General features: G+C 35.0%; 1 protein-coding gene across 6 annotated transcripts in view; it reads right to left on the bottom strand.

Moving 5' to 3' along the window:
* Positions 1-22,121, bottom strand: part of LOC145661112 (extracellular matrix organizing protein FRAS1-like) — a 3,375,101-nt gene that overhangs the window by 473,189 nt on the left and 2,879,791 nt on the right. The window lies entirely within an intron of this gene.

Below are 22,121 nucleotides of genomic sequence, written 5' to 3'. Positions count from 1 at the left end.
TCACTTTTTAGCTCTACTTCAGTTATCCGATAACCCAGAAGATAAGGCCAGACTTCTAGCTACATCATCTCCAGAAGCAGGCGCTTGGCTTCATGCTATCCAGTCACCTTCTTTAGGATTACATCTTCCCAATGACAGTTTTCGAATTGCCAGTGCACTGCGTTTGGGAGCAGATGTTTGCGAGCAACACAGATGTCCTGCCTGTAGAAGTGTCGTAGACAAGAAGGGCCTTCATGGACTCTCCTGTGCCAATAGTGCGGGCAGACATTCACGCCACTCCAGCGTCAACGACATTATCATGAGGGTACTAATTTCAGCAGGCGTTCCTTCTATATGTGAACCGTTGGGATGCAGTCGTGCAGACGGCAAGAGGCCAGATGGTATGACCCTAATACCGTGGAAGAAAGGAAAAGCACTTCTATGGGATTTTACTTGTTCCGACACCTTCGCCCCTTTAAATTTACATTCTTCCTCAGCACAAGCTAGCAACGTGGCTGCTCGCCGAGAAACAGAAAAACGCAGGAAGTATAGCAATTTACTCGACAAATGTCATTTTGTCGCTATAGCTATTGAATCGGGTGGTTCATGGGGTCCCGAAGGCCTTAACTTTATAAAAGAAGTTGGTCACCGCATTTCTTTATCGTCAGGAGATGCTAGAGCAACCTCTTTTCTACTGCAACGCATCAGCATGGCAGTACAAAGAGGGAACGTTGCATCAGTTTTGGGAACGCTACCCTCTGGTAAGGAACTGGAGGATATCTTTTGTCTGTAATCTCGGCGAAGGTTTGAGGATGCTGTTGCGAGGCTTATCACAATAACGTGTCAAAAAAAGAAGATTAATGATCTTTGCGTAATATGAGATAATCATGCTATATGTCACATACTCAATCAGATAACCCACACAAGAAGAATTCGGAAGTTTCCAGATCTTTTTAATGCAGTTCTTTTTCATTTGTGTGTGTGTCTGGGTAGTGTAGTGTTGGAAAAACAGAAGTGGATTTTGAGTAATTTCAGTTTTTAACCGAAGTGATTTTAAATCAAATAATGGGACTGATTTGTGCATTTACAATTATCATAAGATTTTCTTTTCTTTTTAATGTAACTGTTTTTCGTTTGTATAGCCTATGTGTAATTACCCAAATGTAGTGTTGAGATATCCGATATACCCATTCTTAGATAGCTCTCAAACAATGTTAATTAAATCTAGTTATTTTGTTCTTGAAAAAAAAAGATAGCAATCAATATAATATAAAATATTACCATTAACTATAAAACTAACTACAATAATACTACAAAAGAGAAAGAATTAAAATAGACTGACAGAAAAGCAGATAAATTTTCCACTTCACTAAAAAAAATTATTTAGTTGAATAATTTTGTTTAGCTTTATTTTTGTATATATATATATATATATATATATATATATATATATATATATTCTTTCTTTTTATTTAATGTTTCCGTAATACTCTCGTGATGTTTATATTTCCGCGCCTTACAACACATGCTACATTCTATTTATCTCTTGTTTATCAACGTCTTTGTAAAAGTGTCGTATATGTATAACATATAAACGTGCAATAACAGTGATTGTTTACCTTGTTCGGAAGGAAACAGAAAAGATATGTTAGTTCAGTAATTGTTAATATACTTAAATCAATAAACATAGCAGTAGAGCTTGGAGGCAAAGACACAAGAGACCCAATTTTAGGGGTGGAGTGGAAGTCGGGCGGCGTAAGCATGTACCTTTAATACTGCAACTGAATAATACTGCAAGCGCTACTGAATTGTACCATCTAATATGCAAACCCAACATAGCTATGCTGATGCTTTTTATTTCCCTATGTTTGGGTAATTGTTAGGCGTACCGAGTTGCGGTTTTCGGTAAACGCACATATGTAACGTTCTTTAAACCTCTCTTAAGTTATATTTTGGAATATTTACAAGAATGGGAGTTCTGTTAGTCCCATGGTACCCGGAAACCCCATAATAGTGTGTTTGCATTTTCGACTGAAATTACTTTCAGGTTGTCGTTAGCCTTCAGTAATTATTATTTCGAAATTACACAATCTAGTACACAAACCCCACTTCTATAACGTCACTCTTAACTTTCCCATATCTCAGTATCTATAAGGCTTACCGAGTAGCGGTTTTCGGTAAACAGATATCAGTTCTTTACAACATTTTAGAGACATATATTTCCATATATATAAAAATGCAGGAATAAGGTACTCTATGGTATCCCGGAACTCCATTAGCGTACCCCCTTACATTTGCATAGTAATACATTTTGAATTTTTGTGAAGTCTCAATAAATACTTTTTCGAAATTCATAGTCTTTCTACCCGAAACCCAAAAGTCCAGACCTGACCGAAGAGCTTTTATCCATTTCATCTCAAATATGTTCAGATAATTTGTTTCATTAAGTTCAACCAAGTTAAGCACATTGAATGTAACATTTTTAATATTTTTGGATTTTTGTCTCAGGTATTTAATGTTTTGAACGAAACACTGGATGAAAAAGCAAAAATAATCAACTCATCAAAACAAAACCAGGATTGGTGCTTGGGAGTGAGTATAAAGAAGCAGGGCAGATTGCGGTTAAAGGCACATCCGCTCTGGAGGCCCGTCCAGAAAAAATCAGCCTAGTGATTTCACAACCTTATCAAAACAGATTGTAGAAGTATTTCCAAAGAAAGCTGCATCTGTTACACAACGTCGCTATCTGCGACACAATATCAGAAGAAAAGAAACACTAGTGGAATGTCATATTATTAACTTACCCTATTGTATTTGCATTCTTTTGTACGAATATATATAACCTTATCAAAGATACTGTACTGCAAATTGTTTCTTTCTGCCATAAATTAGAATAAAATATTATGTGTGTTTAAAGAAAATGTTTCTTAGTGTTAAGTCCTTTCAACTCTTTTTATATGTTGTTGTTGGGAGTTCTAACAAATATAGGGTGGAATGGAAAGATAGAAGACTCATAAGAAACTTATACATGAACCAACAGGTAAGTGTTAGGATAGGGGAAGAACTGACGGAAGAGAGTGCAATTGGAAGGGGAGTTCGACAAGGATGCTACCTCTCGCCAACACTGTTTAATGTGTATCTAAAAGATATAGTGAAAAAGAGCCTACATAATGATGGCATTTCGGTAGGAGGTAGAATGATTAGATGCATAAGATTTGCAGACGATATGACACTTCTTGCAGAATCTGAAGAGAAAATCAATAAAATGTTAGAAAAAAATGAGAAAGGTTATGGGTGGAGAATATGGGATGAAAATAAATGTTAGAAAGACAAAAGCCATGGTGATTGGAACGAAGGGGTCGGTGTCAAATATAAAAGTAGGAGGGGAGAAAATAGAACAAGTGAATAGTTTTCGATACCTGGGTAGTATTCTTAGTAATGACATGAAATGCGAACGTGAAATAAAAGCAAGGATAGGAATGGCGAAAGAAGCGTTTAAAAGAAAGAAAAGTCTATTTTGTGGGACCTTGAACAAAGAGTTGAGAAAAAGACTCATAAAATGCTTCGCGTGGAGTGTTGTACTGTATGGGGCGGAAATGTGGACATTACGTAAAGGTGAAGAAAATCGACTGGAAGCCTTCGAAATGTGGGTGTGGAGAAGGATTGAAAGAATTAGTTGGGTCGAGCGGAAAACGAATGAGAGAGCGTTAGAAATTGTGGGTGAGAAAAGAACACTTTCAGATATTATTAGGAAAAGGAAGAGAAACTGGTTGTGACATTGCCTAACAAGAGATTGTATCATGAGGGACGTCGTAGAGGGTATGGTGGCGGGAAAGAGAGGGAGGGGGCGAAGGAGACTACAATTAATGGATGATATTAAAACAGAAAGATCATACACGAAGACGAAAAGGTTAGCGGAGGACGGTGGAGCATGGAAGCTTCTCAGCTGCGGCAAGTGACCTGCCAATAAAGGCAGAATACCTATGATGATGATGATATATGTAAATAAGAACATTTCTCCACGCAATATTTTTATCATTGTGCAATTCGGATTAGATATGTACGAAAATTATGTACGAAGCACTATAATTTGAGACATTCATTAAAAACTAACAAGGAACCCTAGGTATCTATCAGAGTCCGATCTTAATGAAACTTTGTACATAGAGAGAGTGCCTCGGGAAACTCACACAGCCAAAATTGTAGCTGCAGTGTCCAAGAGGCTTGGACACTAGGGCTTGAGAAAGATCAAAAGTGGAACATCAGTACATTAAGAGCATGGAGAGAAAATTCATGTTTCTCTTGAAAACTGGTCATTGTAACGGCACGAAATGAGCATAAATGGATATGAGGTGCTAGGTATATGATCTGTTAAAACTGATTAAAAAGAGGCCATGTTGAAGCTGGTTCGATTTATGTAAATGAGAAGAGGGTCATGTGGTCATCAATTTGAACGTAAATAGACGCAAAAACGTGTTGGTGAAATCTGTTGTGGGATTAATTATTCCTGTGCTTCTGATAGAGTGGTTTAGGTACAAGATGAGCAAATTGTATCTCATGACAGTTAAGCACATGGAGGGTATAGAGCGCTTTGAGTAGGATCAATGTAACTAGAAAAACAGAGCGAAATATAAATTTAGCACTACGTGATTTGTGTCAGAGACAACATGTATAGGTATGTTCTATAAAAGACGACAAGAGTATGTTCTTTACAAAATATGTTTGCTGATAACAAATTATACTACAAATGTATACAATATGGTAGAATAGTTTATTGGAACGGAAAGGCGATTAGTCTAATTTATGAAGGAGTTACAATTATTCTCATATTGGTTACCCAAAGATATTCCCGTTCTAGGGAGAACTCATCACTGAAGAAGGTTGAGTGTCTGAACATCATACCACAGAATGTTTATGATGCACTTGAAGTGCCTGCAAGTTGTTCGTCCTTTCTTTTTGTTTTTTCTTTTTTCTTTTGATAATAGTATGCAACGAAAAAATGTTCAAAACATAAGTCAGTTGAACAATAACTGCATCTGATATAAGCATATGTGACACATCCCACTACTACATTGCACAATTCCATCTTCTGTCCAAAACAGAATGTAGTAATGCCCATGAACTTTACACCAAGCATAACGATGCTATCCCTGAAATCGAGGTCACGTGAACTGGTTATGAATAAGGGACTGGAGACGCAAGATATAATTTCGCTGTTGAAGATTGAATTATTGATCGTAGTCAAGGGCTGCCGATGAGATCTGTCTTGCCATTTGGTTTGTCATTCTGAAATAATGAACATCCAGTGGTTGGCATCTGCTAGTAGGTTTCTCTGGTATTATATGCGTCTGAATTCGATTTTCATTCAACGATAGGTCACGAAGTACTTCTACAACTAACGGATTGTGCATATATGAACCGTATGAATCTACTATAAGCAGGTTCTTGTCCCCACACATTTGCATGGCTGCATCTGCTAGAAAGTCCATATACAGCTCTTTGGTCATTTTCCAAAAAGAATGCCACGTTTAGAATGAGATTCTCTGGTTTGGACATTGTCTGTTGTACTCTTGCACTAATATCCGTCTCTGGTAGAAAAATGAACAATTTCTCTGCTCCCTTTCCTGATTTCGAAATTATTATAACAATTGTGTATGAATGTGTCGTTGCAGCTACGGATTGGGCACATCCATACACTTGCGAAACACCGCGCTCATTTAGTGTTCTTCCTGACGTCACCTCCTGAAAACCAGACTCGTCTGCATTCCAAATATTATCATCTTTGTAAGGAAAAAGCAGTTCCTTGGTTAACATTTGCCATTTTTCAGTCTGATCGTTGATTTGTTGTTCGTCATCAAACGTAGTGGTGATGTCATACCTTGTGATTTTACGACTGACAATATTGTAATGAGACTTAAAATTAGATAGCCACCACACGCTAGCTTTCAAAGTCCGAGTTCCCAGTTCTCTTCCTTTTATTTTTGCCCACTTTTTTAAAGATCGCTGCCATGGACTATGCGGTGCAGTTGTTCCGCTCCTCTGAACCTTTGCACAGTAAACTCTATAATCTGTTTTAATGCTTCTTTTGTTGTAACCAATTGACCTTTCTTCAACATTGCTTAACAGTAATAGAGCTGATGTTCGGATATTAGGAATCGAAACTGTGTTCTTATCAATGAGAAAGGACTATGCTTGCCAGTTGTTATGTTACGCCAGTATCTGACAGCTGAAATCTTTCTTTCTGTCGGAATGTAACAATGTGCCTTTTTTGCCGAAGGTACTTGCACGTATTCACTGTCTGAAGAGGACATTGATAATCCTTCCGCACAACGTCACCATCAAATACTTCTTCTCGTTTCGTCTCATACTCGTCGAACTCAAGAAATTTCTTCACTCACTTCCATGTTACTATTAGACCTGTTCAGTAGATCCCAAATGTACTACACACATTTGTTGTCGTCTTCACTAAACACTTTCTTTAACAAGTCCCTTTTCTTTAACCATAGACGTCAATTTTTCCACCACATTGTATAGATTCATGATGTAGGTACACATTTGGCGTCTAGAACGCTACAGTAGGTCCGTCGCACACAGTCTTTGGAATGTCCTGGTAATTCCCTTGCCCTTTCCCAACCAACATTCGTAAATCGTTTCTATCATGATACAGGTGTTTGCTTATAAATTCTTACGTATTGCTTGTCCAGTATAATAAGTCGATTCCTCACAATCACTTTATATAAAAAAAATAACTCTGGCGTGAACAGGACTTTAACCATGTTACACAGCTGTAATATTCATAAGGCCAATACGTTACCCCTACACTACCATGCCACCTGAAATTACAAGCCAAATATTACTTACTTTAGCCTGATCTTTGGAACGAACCGGCTTCTTCCTGTAACGTATTTGCAACAAAGTGAACAACGATATTCATTTATTCGACGGCCTAGAGAGAAACTTGTGCCCACTAATGAAGGAAAAACATACAATCCAGAAAAAATAGAGAAATAAAACATACTTTGCAGTACTTTGCAATAATAATAATAAGAAGAAGAAGGAGAAGAAGAAGAAGAATAAATATTTACTTTCACAGTACAGGCGTCTATTAATAATAATAATAATAATAATAATAATAATAATAATAATAATAATAATAATAATAATAATAATAAATCAATTACCCGCTTCGTTTGGTTAAATTGAGAAAAAATAGTACTATGTTCCGTTACTCAGTCACTGTTTACTATTACTAAAGCGCTCTTTGATATCGGTTATTTTCGATGAATTTTATATATCCTCTTCTCACCTTATGTTGTGGCGCACGGCATCTGCAGTGTCATTGTTTATCTCAGCGAGCCGGAAAACTATGAATTCGATTCTGATATTGGTTTTTCCCGTTATTTTTGTCTCCCCCTCCTCCAAGTTGCGGGGCTGAATTTGGATTTAAACAGAATCAGATGTGTTACTGTTAATCTCAGCGACTCCAAAAATTATAGATTCGCCAGTAATACTGGTCATTTTTCGTTCTTTTTTAAATGTCGCTCCCGATCACCATATCTTAAGTTACACCGTCAAAGTAAAATGACAAAAAACATCTCAGGTTCGAACTTCATCTAGGTTAAAAATTTGATTGGGATTGGTTTGGTGGTTCAAGAGTCATTAAGTTTTATTTATTTTTATATATCTTTCTCTCCCATTCCTCTCCCCAAGTTCTCCCGTGAAAGTGAAATGATAAAAATCATCTCAGGTCCGAACCTCACCTATGTTAAAAATTTGATCGAGATTGATCCTTTGTTTTACGAGTTATCAAGTTTTACTTATTTTTAAACTCCTCCCTGCCCTCAGCATCAAAGTATATAAATAAATACTATGTTAGGCCCGAACTTCATCAATGTTGAAATTTTAATCGAGATCGGTCCCGTGGTTCAAGAGTGATGAAGTCACAAAGACAGCCACTTTCATTTTCATTTTTTTCATTATATCTCCCTCTCCCCGGCCCCTACGTTCCACCGTCAAACTGAAATGATAAAAGTCGTCCCAGATCCGAACATTACTTATGTTGAAAATTTGATAGAGATTGGTCTGCTGGTTCAAGAGTTATTACGTTTTATTCATTTTTATATATGAACTCTCCTCCCCTCCTTCTCCCCCTAAGTTCTACCCATAAAACGAAATGATAAAAAAGCTCCCCATGGTCGAACCCTACCAATGCTCAAACTTTGATCGAGATCAGTCGCGTGGCTCAAGAGATTAGGAGATACAAACATAGTTACATTCAATTTTTAAAAATATGTTATTATTATTTTTTAAAAATTATTTTTATTTTATTACACATTTCTTTATAATTTAACCTATTGTGCCATATTCTTTTTCTAACGTTATATAAATATTAGTTTTATTAATTATCACTTATTATTTGATGAGGAATGTAGCTATTTATGTAACAAAATATACTGTCCAAAATTGAAAACTTTCGAAGTGAATGCCACAAGGAACGGTTCTAGGGCCAATTACATTTTAAATATTATAAATATATGAAAATATATGAAAATGGTTTATTCTTCGTCTAGTATCAATTGCGAGAGTTTGGTGAGAGGAGAGTGATTACAAAAGGAGAATTTCGTCCAAAGCTTTTCCCGGAGGGAGAGTTCCTAGCATCGCTGCTACGTTCCCTCTTTGCACAGCCATACTTATTCTTTGAATAAGATAGGATGAGGCTCGAGTGTCTGCTGTGTTAATAGTTATGCGGTGCCCAACTTCATTAATGAAGTTTAGACCTTCTTGACCCCAGGACCCAAAAGTTTCAATGGCTATGGTGACGAAGTGGTATTTGTCCAAGAGCTTGTTACATTTTTGTATCTTTCCATATTCTCTGCGAGTTGCAACCGTCACAGCTTTTGTGGAAGATGAAGGAAGATTAGAGGGACCTAGGATATCGGTACAAGTGAAATCCCATATTAAAGCCTTCCCTCGTTTCCAAGGCACCTAAGACATTCCGTCAGGTCTCTTGCCATCAGAGCGACTACACCCCATTGGCTCTCTCACGGAAAGCGTTCCAGAAGATGAAAAGGAAAAAAGAAAAGGGAAAGTAAAAGAAAAAATAAATATAAGAAAGAAAGAAATAAAAAAACTCCGCTCGCACCGTAACAAAAAAGGGGGCGCCATGTATTGTGCAAATGAGATGCATGGGAATAAATCGTGACTGGGAACCCTCCACCCCTAGTGGGGATATTCACGAAGCTATCGGCTTATGTCTAATTATATATGAATATATTATCCATTTCTTAATTTCGAACAAAATGTTCGATCAAAATGAGAAAACTTTTATATCGGACTTCTGAAGAAAATAAAATAAAATAAAATAAATACATGACCGTGTTTATTATACATAGAATTCCCAGTCACGACCCCCTTTTCAGTTTTATTCAGAATAAAAAAAAGAAGAAGAGATGAAGAAAGGAAAAGGAAGATAGGATAGGAGGAGAGGAAAAAAGGGAAAATAAGAAGGGGAGAAAAGAGGGAAACTGTTACTGGATATTTTTGAGAAATATGGTAAAAAAAAGTGAATAATTATCGAATTGGGATTCTTTCCAAAAGCTATTGGGTGAGTATTTGGTATTAAGGTGATCAAAGGTAGACACATCTTCACCCATACCCCCTAGACCTAGATCCATTTAACCCCAACCACCGAATTATCCCAATCAGCTCTGAGATAGATGAGAAAGTTTAATTTAACAGTTTATTCAATATTTCCGAAAGTTCTTGACTAGAATCCAGTACTTGAAGTATAAATGATGAAGTTCACGGCATGTTATAACTGACCGAAACAAAAAAAAAAAAAAAAAAAAAAGAAAAAAATTAAAGTAACATGCATGTTTGTCGAAGATTTTGACTTTTGAAGTTCTCCCAGGATGATCGTTCGTTCAGGCTATTTCTGTCCCTTTTGCTTCCCTTATACAGCCAACTTAATTGAGTTAGTGTTGACTTTTAAACGACTTTAATTGCCAACTACCGTTAATTACAGTAAGTCACACATATATGTCAAAAGAATTGGTGCACTTAATACTAAACCTACATTTCACTCACACACACATTCATACAGGACAATGTAAACTTCAGGTTGCATTTAGTTGAACTAAACTAACCTAACTACATTTCTATTGACATTTATTACATTCCAAGGAAACTTAATTTGACAGAACAGGAAAAAACTGATACATGAATTAATATATATATATATATATATATATATATATATATATATATATATATATATATATATATATATATATATATATATATATATATAATATTAATATGGTTCATAGGCATGCACAGAAATCTGTTACTTTCAACAATATCGAATAACACATTTCTCTTTGTAGATACATTAGGAGTTGGTAATAGTCGACAAAACGTAAGAAGAATAAGAAAAAAGGTCAACATTAAACATATTTAAGATTCAGTATGAACGAATACATATCAATGTGAAAGAAAAAATAATATATATATATATATATATATATATATATATATATATATATATATATATATATATATATATATATATATAATTGGTTTATCATTTGAAAAGGAAAAAAATTGGTAGCATTATTATTGAGTCTCTGTCACAAGAGGAGGAATTTCGAAAATTTTATGAGTCCTTTTCCCACGTCGATAATAACTCATTTATCAACTCTCTTTATACACTATGGTTAGCGTCCATGAGAGTAGTTAGTCGTTTGTCTAAACCACAGACAAAAATAGTTGCTTCACGTTATATATATTTTCCATTTCGTCACTTGACGCACTTGGTATAAAAATTCAAAATTTCTTAAGATTTAAAATATTGAATCTAGTCCCAAACAGTGGGAACATATTTCCATTATACGATATTTCAATGGAGCTACGTCTCTGGACCTATCCTAGGTCCGGTATTTACGTTACGAAATTATTAACCACATTTAGTTCAAGTTACGATCACTATATTTTATTCCAGGTCTTGATCATGGAGTCAAGAGATTCGAGTCACTGAACGGGTGAAGGCCAAATAGTTATGTTTTCAGTCGTAGGGGAAGGATTTAGGGCACACTGTTTCATAATTTACTGACTTCGCTATGGTTTCACAAAATAACTTTAGATACGGATTAGGGTTATTTTTACGACCTGTTACTTGTTCTATTTAAATGCAAAATTTGACCTAGTATTAAAAAATTAATAGTTCCGTACATTAATAGCAAATCTGTAAGGTGTTATTAATTCCAGGTTACGCGGTAATACTCTACAATCACAGATAGTTGATTAATATCGGGTGTCGAAAATCTATGGCAATCTAAAACAACCAGGGTAGATACCGGGCCCTTTACATACATGTTCACTCATATATATATATTCATATTACTCAATATAATAAATTTTACTCTAATATCAATCTTAGTATTTCGTCGACACTTAATTTTCTACATAACTTTTTCATATTCAATAAGTATTTACATTTTCTTAGCTCAAAACAAAACAAAAAACCATGACTAACAAAAATTCTTTTTTCTTTAATAAGGTTGCAACATTGAACTATATATATATCCGATAATCGATAATAACTCAATTTACCAAAATCCGCGTATAGAGAAATGTTTAATATTATTTATTAAGTTGGTACAAGAATTGGAATTGCAACAAATAGAACAGGCACGTAACTTTCCAAACTATGTAAGTATAATACAAATGTATATATAAAGAAAAATCAAGATTATTTGATATTAGTGGGCCCAAACTACTAATACATACACACCATATAACCAATCAATAGAAAGAAACCAGAAATCAGTAATCAATTGGTATAGTTTGTACGATCAATGAGCAATAATCAAGTTTCTGGGAATCTGATATCGTAGTGAACCCTTTCGTCAGTCCCTCCCAAGGTGGGTTGAGTATCGTGAAAGACGGTCCCGAGTTGTTCTGAAATACCAGAAATACCTCCACGAATCGTATCCCTCCATGTCTCGGTCAGCACATACGATCGAAATAGGTGATATGAACATTCTATACTTTCATGAGTTTCAGAACCGGGGGGAAGATTCAAAAAAAATCTTGAAGTAAGAAGCAACAAAGAGACAAGATAGAGGCGCCAACGAAAGGAAGAAGATTAAGGTATACTCACTACACAGACGAGTAATCGAATTTAAGTATATAACAACTCATAGCCAAAAATATTCACATATGCCGCAAGAGGGTAGTTTACTTAAATACGTAGTCTCGACAGTTATCTGCAAGCCCACAACGAGCCCGTGCCCACAAGGGAATTTTCAAAAAGGCAAAAGCTTTAAGGAGATTTCCCGCCTCACTGTATCCGGTTGAGTTTTGGAGACCCCGGTCATAAGGGAAGGTTGGTGCAGACTCTTAATTTGGAATTTCAAAAAAAATATCCCAACTCTCAGAAAACTAAGGAAGTCTAGAATAGTAATGAAACTAGAGTAAAAATAATAGTTAAGATATACCTAGCCAGTAATTTGCAAAAAAAAAAAAAAATTAAATAAACTGAATTTTGGATCGGTGATTTCAGTGGCCAAACATCACCGATGGCTATCCTGCGCAGACAGACCAAGGTCTGGGATGTCGATTAATTTCCACCATCAGTTAATTAAACTAAAAAAACGAAAATCCTTAAGAGGGCCAGGGGTCGTCATCCGGGTGCGCAATGGAGCTAGATATTAATTTAGTAGCGGTTGGTTTAATTGGATAGCCCCATCCGATCCATTAACTATATGAACACTGTACGTTAAATAGTGTAAGGAACGTATAAGAAAAGAAAAAATCTCGGATAGTCAATGAATGTTAAAGGTACAACTGACCAAACCTGTACTTTCCGATGATCCCAGGATTTAGCAGTTATTTTTCTTAGTTATCATTTCTGTAAACCTTCAAAGATAATTCCTACATGATGCTATCCTATCTGATGAAATGCTTAAGAACCGGGGCTACTAATATGAGATACTTAAATGCGAAGTAACACATAATTCCCAACTACACATTACTATAAAATAGCAAACTCGGTTTAATGAGTATATTATTGTAGAAGTCAAAACGCGAGAGATTTTGAGTAAACATATCCATATTCTCAATATATAATATACACCGAGCCCATCCATTTCAATACAAGTGTCCTATCATATTATTCATTTCATATCATAATCGTATTATTACTATCATTACATTTATTCATTATTTGCTCATTTCCACGCGAAGTAATACTTTACGGACACCCTATTACATATATTTACACGCAGGCCATACACATATTACATTATGTACTAATAAATCTTTAATTATCACAATCCGTCACGCTTAAACTGCTACACGATAACATTCCTCGAACCACGGACTCTTTGTTCCGAAGCACCAAATTATATTTACTTGCAGAAAAAAATATTTATTAATGTATTCATTGAATGTTAAATTATCAAATATTAAATTTTTTCTGATTTATCGATAATATCAAAGCAACAATGAAATCTTTCTATAGCAACGGGAAATTAGAGTTTAATATTGTAATTTCGAAACAAACAGTAACACCATGTAGGCTTACTTCTATTAAGAAAATATGCATTCTTGATTTAGGTTTCTAATTGAGGTAGCAAGCTGTAATTTTCAAAACTACAACATCTCATGCTATTTCATAGAACTGTATACTCATATGAACCAAAAACCATGTCTACGGGATGTAATTTGAGAATAAGGGGCCAAAATCAAACAACCTAGATCGCTAAATCATGCAATGACGTAATGTCAACAATCAACTGATTAGCGAAAACGGAATTAATGGCGCTGCAGTCGAGATATTGTTTACCGTGTACTAAAATATACACTTACACTTATTAATCAGAACTCTACTATTTACTCTTGTTCGGTGTACTTCGAATTAGAAAAATGGTATTAAATTAACGCATGGGAAATACACTGTCCTCACAGTAGAATCAGGTACTCACACAGAACTACTAACTACATACAACACTATAAATACTACACATAAAACTACCAACTAAACAAGCACCATTTATTATATAAATGTTAAAGGCAAGTACCTAATATGTTAGACTTCAAACACGTTACTCCCTTGTCGGTATATAAAGTTGGCTCTATTGAACTTTAGGGGGATAAAATGAGAAGGGTAACCCTAGGTCCAATTGACCTGGCCAGGTATTTAAAAAATGTTTACCGGAGTTTGATGCCCTCGGGGCACCTTAACAATGTTTATTGAGGGACCTTTCCCCCGAGAGAGGAAAAGTCCCTAATCACGAATATTATCTAATCCATCCCCACTACAAACGGTTCAATTCGAAAAATGAATAGGAGCCCTTTTAGTTAGATTAAGCTGTCATTATGATGATTAGTATTACACTACGAAATCTACTATGTACAGGCAATTACTGGATAAAAAATTACATTTACTATATACACGAACAAAAATGTACAAACCAGGTCGTATTTTACCTAACCCCTAACTGAATTTGATGGTTTAAGAGAAAAGGGACATAAAAATCACTTTTCCATTTTGTATATTCTACCTTGGCAGCAGCATGACGTACTGTAAACCAAAATCCGGTATTCCACTAAATTATTAACTGTTTCTTTAATGAAAATGCAGATTTTTCGGCTTCTGCGTAGTTTTAGTGTTTAACTACGAAATTGAATCAGGTTTTACCTTGATTTTCTTCGAAATTTCAGTTCTTTTGGCAGAGATGTGGTAGTCAATATTATAAATTGTGCTTCTTGACGCGTCCACGGTAAGAATGATAATATTACGCCGAAAAAGGTGAAATCTTTTAGCCTCAGAATTTACCAAGCAATTGAAAAATGGTAAAATCTGGATATAACCGGATATGAAAGTGACTATGGACTAGTGAGAGGGGTGAGGTAGGGTTTTAAATACCTGGCCAAATTCTACATTGGTCTGAAATTAAGAAAATTTATATCCAATGGCGGAACTATGTTTCGGTATGACGTCAGAATGGTAAACCTTGTAACTATTCAACTTGTATATGCGAAAATGGCATTTACAATTAATTCAAATATAAATAAATATGTTATTTTGTGAAAATATGATTCCTAATGAGACTTTTCGATTCATTACGTTAATTTGAAGTAAAGAGGATAAATGCATCGTGTAATTAAACCCAAATCGAATTGAAAAAATTACTAGGTACAGGGTGAGTAAAAAAATTTGTCATTACTCTCAATTGTAATGGTACACCTTGTCTCAAAAAGGTTGAGCGCATTCTTTATTGGTGTTTTGAGGCAAAAATTTTCTAAGTCCAGCTTCGGGTATCTTCGGAAAAAAGTAAACCAGGTTCGAACCTTCAAGCCAGCCTTTGCAATCGGGAAAAAGTTTGCAGATGTGTTTTTCTTCTTTTAAATATAATAAGACTTGTTACCAAGTGTAGAAAAAAAGCAACATTGATTGAAATACTTAATGATATTATACAATATTTGGAAACCTTGTATTAATGTCAGCACATTCTTGTTTGTCAGTTAGCTCTCCATACGTAATGGAACATTTAGATACGTTAAAGAATCTTTCCATATGTAAAAGAATGCTCAAAGTTAAGACATAGAACGTAATTATCGCCTCAAAGACAGCGTTTGTAGTGGATATGAATGTCATAATTTTCTTGAGAACAGTTACACATGTTTCGCTAGAAGCATGTTTCTGTAAATTCTTCTGTTAGCACACTGGTAAGCTGTCGAATTTCAAATCGCAAGGTTGTGAGTTCGATTCTCATCTCGGTCAACGTTTTTTAAATTATATTTTCCGCAATGCATGAAAAATTATATAAAATAATTACATTAAAATACATCAGTTATATATATATATATATATATATATATATATATATATATATATATATATATATATATATATATATATAACATAATCATTGCAGAACATAGTAATTATTATGTTTAAAATATAACATCTGAGATAGGTAGGAGTTCACAGCAGGTCGGTATTATATATGAGAATGTTAAATACAAGTTAGGAAAATCGTTCAATAGCAATAAATAAATTATATAGTGTATTTATTTGCAGCTATTTGTCATATAGAGGGTACTTCTCAATATTCATATTACAGCATATCATTTATGTTCTTGAAAAATTATTCGATGCATAAAGAGAGGGTATAAACAGAGAATCCAAAGTCGGAACGCTCGCAAGAAATTCATGAACCCCAAAGGTCACGTGAGCAGACTGGAATTGTCCTTATGAAGCATGCCACAGCAGAAAGTCTTTACATAGGTTTTCAATTCAATTCCCATTGGCGTAACTAGGATATTTTCCTAAGGGGGGCATGGTCCATTAGTTCTGAAAATTGGTAGAATCTTTTAGGAGACCTTGTTATGATGTTATATATAGTCTCCCTTACCCCGCACTCATTATCAACTCCAAGTTATTTAGTTCTAACACGACACTGTCATGTAACATTTCAGTGAAAATTTATTTTTTTGAAATTTACTTAAATTTGTATATTCCATATATTCTGATGCTACTAAATAACTACCTAAAATCTACTCTAATTCTGAAAACTCATAATGTTCTATTACTGTTTTACTCGAGCAATTCTGAGCGAAAATACATTATTCGTAAACGTTAACTGTCATGCTCTCAGTTTACTCTTACACAAGGGTAAAAGTGGGTCTGAAAAGATAGGGGGACGGTTGATGTCACGCCGTCTTCCGTGCCACTCTTTGCCCATTGCATTTTTTAGGAATTGGAGGGGCACCGTAGATAGTTTTGGAAGTGGGAGAAGGGTGTCCTCCTGTGTTCCCCTTTACTTTTACTCCTGCTCTTACATTTTTTAGAAACAGAGATAAATATACAAGAAGTGACATAATTTAAAGTTATAACTTTTCAAAAATCAGTGATGGGGTATTCATTATCGTTTACTAATGTTGCAGTTTAATTACATAAATCTTTGCGATCAAAGAAATGCAATAAATATTTATACACAAAACATTTTTAAATAAAAAGCAGAAACAATGGTATACAAAACAGTGGTAGAAATATAGTTGGCTAACTCCCGAACAACTTAAATATTAAAAAAAAATACAATTAGAGTGAAGCAGATCAACAATACGAGAGGAGAGAACATGTAGACGGACTTGAGGGACCCGTTTTCCTATAAAAGATGTTTCCCATTATCTTTTCAATTAAATATTAAATTACACAACTTACAATTTTCGGAAGGACGTATGATAAGTGGCCCTGATGGACAAGCAGATGTGATTGTAAAAATTAAAACAAGAAACATTAAATGAAACAAAGATTCAACCAGCAGAATTGATTGATAATAATGTTGATCACAATATTTTAAGAGAGAGAGAAAATAGATCAACACTTATAGTATTCCTGAATTACATTATGAGCTTTTAAGCGTACTGTTGTAGTTACATCGTTAGCGTCAACCGTTGGGAAATATCATTACAGCCAGGGGACACCCACAAAGAGGTCCACCGGACCCGAACCCTCAAAAAAATATATATATATATATATATATATATTTAATAATTGTGTTTTCTCTGTACCAGGGAGGACTCCTGGAAAGTCCATCCAATTTGGATCGCATGAAATCTTAGTGACTTGACATACATATGTGCACTTCCTTAATAAAACTATACTTGACTTAACAGTAAAATTATTATTGGTTTATTTCCGACGAACAAAGAAAAACTTAAATATTTATAATGGCTAATCAGTAAGCGCAAGAATTTCTCTAGATTAGGGAAATTTCCCTCAAACTACGAACACTGCTTGTTATTCCTGCGATACCCATGTAACTTTTACAGCATGAAACTACAATATCAGGTTATCAGGAACATATTTTTTTCTTTAGCATAGCACAAATACACTCCCTTTTCGAAAGCAAAATATAAAAATTGTTCATGTGGTGCACAACTTACGCTACATGGAAATTATTTATGGTTTACTCGGACGCAGAATAACGTCATGTCTGTGTCTTGCAATATTGTACCCCTCCCAACTTTCGACACTTTGAACAAAAATTTCTGGGTGCGCACCTGATTACAGTTTATACCTTACGAATGTAACTACAAACTTCAGTTCATAAATAATACTAATACTAAGAAGAAGGAGGAAAAGCAACAAACGATATTGAATAGTGACATTTGAATGGGTACTATATGCGTAATTGCTTCAGTTTAGCAGTTCAAGAGTTCGGCTTCTTTTTTCTTTCTTTTCTGTTTTTTTAGTGTACCTTAATAATTTGCTCTGAGAATCGTAACTGTTCAAACATTACTACAGTATGCTATAAATAAAATAATAACAATAAGACTGATTTATCACACATATATAAACAAGAAAAAATTACTACGTCAATAAGTGAATTACTTGAAAGAATACAAAAATAATTTACATTAATGAAGCTATCATATAAAAAATGTCGCATACATCTCAAGTCGAGAGGTCACTATACTGCCCACTATCACATTATTCCAGGTATTTTATTGCATTCAGGCACAAGACCATAGACCCATATTAAAAAAAAAGTCGATAGGCGGACGAATATAGACACTATTAAACATGTCGAATGCAAGCATCATTAAAAATGTTATGCGTAAATTGAGGTAAATTAATAACATTATTTTCATCCAGTATAAAAATTCTGGGGAGGGCCAGCTTTGCTTCTAGGGGGAGCCGGCACCCCCTGGACCCTTTCTAGTTCCGCCTATGTCAATTCCTGATATATGCTTTTGCAAAGTGGAAGTGGTGATGCCTTGAGTCGCTCTTTCTCGCTCGCTCGCTCACTCTCTATTTATACAGAATATAAAGGTGGATGTATGTGTGTGTTTCAACATAATTCTGATATATCTAGAGCAATTTTCACTATATTTCTTACAGTCTGGAAAAGAGTACTGTCGGGATACATATCAAAAATGCTAGAAACGGGTCGAAATTAGTATCGAATCCATAGTTTCGTGGTCGCTTAGATGAATAGTTCTACTTTCAATTCAAGTCCAATTAAGCTCCCATTAGCACCCAGGATGGTTACGTAGCGACATAAAAATATCGACGTCAACCGATATTAGAATCGAATCGTAAGTTTTCAGCGCCGCTAACAGTGCCGCATTTCCCATTAGTCCACATTAGTCCACATTTCACATTAGTCCCATTCCCTAGAGGGCAACATATTTGCAGCGCGCGAAGTTTAAAACTTGAATAATATCTTAATTTTTTCCTTATGAAAAAAGTTAAAAATCAAGAGCAAATATACTATTTCATGAGCAATCCTCTTTTACTATTGTAATATGTTTAATATTAGCGTTAGAAATCTAAAAATAATTCAGAACATGTTTCACATTTGTTATTTTTTGTTACGTAGTTGTAGCTGTAGCATCTAGTGAGTGGTATTTAATTGTAACAAATTCACTAATTAAGCATACTCGATTTAAGTTTTATTTTTAAGTTAGGGATGAAGGGGCGGAGAAATATGTAGTTATTGGGGACGACGAGAGCAAAAGTGCGTATGTTTAGCCGTGAATTAGAGATCATCTTTTGTTGTAGTTATGTAGACCTTGAATTCTTTTGCTGTTTTATTTCGGTAATCCCCGGGAGAATATTGGGATGAGACTGTGCTTTTGACAATACACGGGAGAGTATTGGGTTATATTAGTTAGCCGGACATGGTGTTGATTTTGAATAATCGGACAAAGTGTTGGAAAATAGAAACAACAAATGAAGGATGTTACTATGTAGAAATAAATAATGTGTAATCGTGTTGATGTAGAAATGGAGCCATATAAGTGGCTGAAGTCTTTTTTATGTTAAGGAAAGTTAGATCCAGTGTGGCAATTGATATTTTAGGGTTTATGAGCCAAGTGTGGCTGTTGATAATAATGCCGAAGAGCCGAGAGTGGACACTGTTATGGTAGGTTGATGAGCCAAGAGTGGCTTTTGATATTTTAGTGGCTTATGGTAACGCCAAGTGGGATCATAGTTATTGTTATAGTTTTTGGGATTCAGAAAGGCTCCTGTTTAATTGAGTTATTGGTGTAAGTCAATTAAAGGTTGACAGTGAAAAGAAAATGATATAATTCATTTGTAAACTCTAGTAGATTTGAGGAGTTAATTAAAGTAATACTTTGCTTCACTGAAGGTACCAAAAATAAACAAACCTAACATTTATAATACATATCCTTAGGGGGGAGTAGAAGTCCGAATTTTTGCGAAAAATTGAGTATCTCACAAGTCGTTGAACTAAGAGCTGAAATTCAGCATATAACTCTTTATCAAAAATAAACAGCATATGTCCTGACATTTTTTTATTTTTTTATGAGCGGCGGGGGGCACATTCTATATATTGGAAATTGGTAGTGGGTTGATTTGTAAAAATAATCGAAAACGTTTGATATTAGTTGAGAAAGAAATTGAGTAATGAAAACTACAGTTCTTCGAATTTTATACCCACTGCTTTCTATTTATAATTGCACAAGCTGGTGTTTAATATATGGAGCGTTCAGAACATAAGGAAATCATGCCATAAAGTTGAGAGAAAATGGCCATAAAATTGGTATTCTGAACTTAATTACATTGGCATTTTCAATTAGTACGGCCGTCTTAATTATGTAGAAAATTAGTTTCTCTTTCTTTTTTACGTTCGTCTACTTTTCCTTGATTTGAGACTTTTAAATTTCATCCTATTTTCTACTGAAATGTGTATGTAAGGTAACAAAGAAATAATTATATATGATAAATTTAAATTCATTTTTATTCGGAAGATGAGAAACACTTTACCATTGTATATCTGAAAGGTCAGATCCACCAATATTGTAATAGAGAGGTGCAATGAGCCATTGACGGTAGAAATTCAAACTCCGATAAGTGATAATTTCATAGTCTTGTTTTATTACAAGTGTAACCTCTTTAGTCAATGGAGAGAAGGACGTGGATCATGGGTCAGAGTTGATGACAATGGGTTTTGGTCGGTCGGAGTTGGTCGCAATGGTTCAGAGTAGTTCCTAGTTGGTGGTAGATCAGAGTGGATCACGATGGATGATGGGTCAGAGTGTGTCAATAGGTCATTTGGGTGTTGGGTGAAAGGTCATGGTGGGTCGTGGATCAAATTTTCATTGACCCACACCATCTCTGGTTAAAATTGTACTAAAAAGAAGAGGCACCGAAGATGTATGTCGGCTATTATGCTCAAATTTTGCTGATAGATAGTACCCTACCAGAAAGCAAAAAATCTGAAATGGTTCACGGTACCACCTCCTAGAACTCGAGATGTAGGGGTTTGTCTGATTGGTTAATTAAGACCTCAATGATTTATCCTTCAACAAGCAAGCTTTTTATGATCGTTTCCGTGGGGAAGCCAGAAGAACACGTGCCTAGTAATCGTAATATTGATAGTTCGCGTCCACCCCGGGGTATTTGTTTAGTGTTTTTTTGACTCATCTAAGTATAAACAAATCACAGATATAGGCAATTTAACATATTTTGGGAGAGTAATTTTGTAGTTCGTTGGCGTTTCATCGCGTCTCTGCCAATGGTAGTAAAGTTTTCAAAATGGAACTGGTGCCACAGCTGATCGTCACTGCGGGACCACCAATTTTTGGCGAGAGGTCAATAGTTGACCATCTGTAGTCCACCGACGCTTACAGCTTAGAGTAATGAACGATGTCTTTGCCTTGTAGACTTCATGACTACCGAGTTATTATTATTATTATTATTATTATTATTATTATTATTATTTGTAGTAATAGTAGTATAATTGATAATAGAATAATTATATTGTCTCGGTACGACTACACACAGGATTTGGCTGGTTTTGGTTCGACTCGACTCTAATCCGAGTCGAGTTGGAGGAAATTTTTCGCGCCGAGTCCTAGAGTAGACCTCAAAGATGTCTGTTTCGAGTCGAATCGAGTTTCAAAGAAAAGTCGCTCGTGCCCATTCCAACTAATGAGAGCTAATCGGAGTTAAGCGAAATCGAAAGTCACACTATTTCTCTAAGCGACCCCGAAAACTATGAACTCGACACTAATATCGATCATTTTCTATCATTATTTTATATGTATCCCCCTCCTATTCACCATAGATAACCCAACAGCACTCTTTTTCAGACTATAAG

This window comes from Thermobia domestica, chromosome 1 (genome assembly GCF_964235325.1).
Source record: "Thermobia domestica chromosome 1, izTheDome1.hap1.1, whole genome shotgun sequence".
In the NCBI taxonomy this organism is placed as follows: Eukaryota; Metazoa; Arthropoda; class Insecta; order Zygentoma; family Lepismatidae; genus Thermobia; species Thermobia domestica.
Note: the sequence above shows the minus strand (reverse complement) of the source record. Positions and strands in the feature narration are given on the sequence as shown.